Source organism: Empidonax traillii, unplaced genomic scaffold, assembly GCF_003031625.1.
Source record: "Empidonax traillii isolate 1590-97213 ecotype Southwest subspecies unplaced genomic scaffold, ASM303162v1 scaffold6058:size6613, whole genome shotgun sequence".
Lineage (NCBI taxonomy): Eukaryota > Metazoa > Chordata > Aves > Passeriformes > Tyrannidae > Empidonax > Empidonax traillii.
The window spans coordinates 4,859-6,613 of NW_020961251.1; the positions used below are offsets into that span (position 1 = coordinate 4,859).

Sequence of the window (1,755 nt, forward strand, 5' to 3'; positions counted from 1 at the left end):
AATCCATCTACGTCCTGAGGACCTCGCTGCCACCGTCCAAGCGTGCTTGGCCCCGGCAGATGAACCTCAGGATTAAAGGGTGGGCTCAGTTCCGCGCACACTGTGTCTCACCTAAAAAAAAATCCAATGCGCAGGCTGGAAGGTGGAAAGACCTTCCCCGGTTCTTCGTTCGCGAAGAGACTGGCCATTAATCCAGTATCTCTGCTGCTTTGTTCTGGACGACAGAGTGAGTATGTCCTGGCCTAAAGCTGAATATTGTGAAGATCCCCTACCATAAAGCCAAGACATTTTATCCATATTCAGAGTCAACATAACCAAGCCTACAAAACACTAACAAGAACACAGCTACAACATGGTTCACAATGAGCAACTATAAGAAACCCTCTAAAAACTTTGTTTGATTACTGTTAAACAAAATTCAGTAGATATATTAACTTTCCACTTAGCTTGTAATTCTTTTGACCGGCTCTCCTGCTTACTTCCCTTTAACATAGCAAATAAAAAACCCAGTAAAGTTATCTCAGTACCTCTTTAATGTAATCAACAACCCAGGAAAATCTCCTGTAAATAGGATTTTTGCCAGACTAGTTAGTTTCTTGTGCATGTGGTTAGAAGACAACTGCTGATCTTTGCTCTTACATAAATCGCTCGGTCAAGGAGTAGGTAATCTCCCTGATAATTTCACTTTGTAAATACCCAACAAACCGTGGAAGGATGGTATGTTTAATGCCGCTATCCTCTTAAGGTGCACTTGAGACACTCATTTTGAAGAATTAGGGGCTACAGTCCAAGATGTCAGCATACTTTTGACACGGAGGTTACTTTGATAGCTGTTGATTTGCCAGTAATCACAATACAAAGAAAAAGTGGGTTTTGAGTGGACCATCAAGAATGAAGAAATATCTCTGGTTAAGTATCAAAGAAAAGTCACACTGCCTTTAATATCGTTCTGTTCCAATGATTTGGATGCAAAATATTTTGTTAAAGTTTATATACCACGTTTTACTTTTTATGGCTTCTGCCTTTAACTCTCAAATCCCACAATTTCATTTAAATCCAGCAATACAGACAATTCTAGCCCTACATTTATAATGTGCTTACTACTGCAGCTAATAAGGGCAATAAAAATATCAGTTGTCTTAGTCTGGTTAGTGTTCTTATACTTTATTTCTGGATTCCTTACGTGAAGGAAAAGATCTTAAGTCTGTCTTTTATCATGTAGTCATTCATGTCCAGTATTCCCTGACTTGTTGTGCCCAGCATGAAAAGTGTAAGATCAGCTGCCTTTGACCAACTTTTAATCCAAAAAAGACCTGACAAGAAAACAGATTTTATATCTGATAAGAACTTGAATATCTAAATATAAAATGCTTTTCTTGTATTCTTCAGGCCTTTGCTAAAGAAGGAGCCAAAGTCATTGCTACAGATATCAATGAGTCCAAGCTGAAAGAACTGGAGAAATATCCAGGTAAATGCAGGCATTAGTTCAGCTCTTCCAAGTTTTGTTGTAGGCTGTCTGAAATATAATTTGAGGACAGGAAAAGTTTAAAAGGCCAGAAAAAAATGGAAAATATCCAAACTAATTCTTCACATGTTGGCATTGCTTTATTCTGTGGTGTGAAATGGTGGAGATTTAAGTGTGCAAAATTTTGCAACATCAGCATATCAGACAGATCATTATTCCTGGCATATGGAATAACTTTGAGTCTCTTGTGTCACAGAAGTTGATATTTGTTTCCCAGAATGGCACCCATT

General features: G+C 38.3%; 1 long non-coding RNA gene across 2 annotated transcripts in view; it reads left to right on the top strand.

Annotated features, from left to right (window-relative positions):
- Positions 1-1,480, top strand: part of LOC114073326 — a 3,890-nt gene extending 2,410 nt beyond the window's left edge. For both annotated transcript variants that reach the window (XR_003574309.1, XR_003574310.1), the window contains exon 3: positions 1,390-1,480. This is a non-coding gene — a long non-coding RNA (uncharacterized LOC114073326). The remainder of the gene's footprint in view (positions 1-1,389) is intronic.
- Positions 1,481-1,755: the final 275 nt, after the last annotated feature.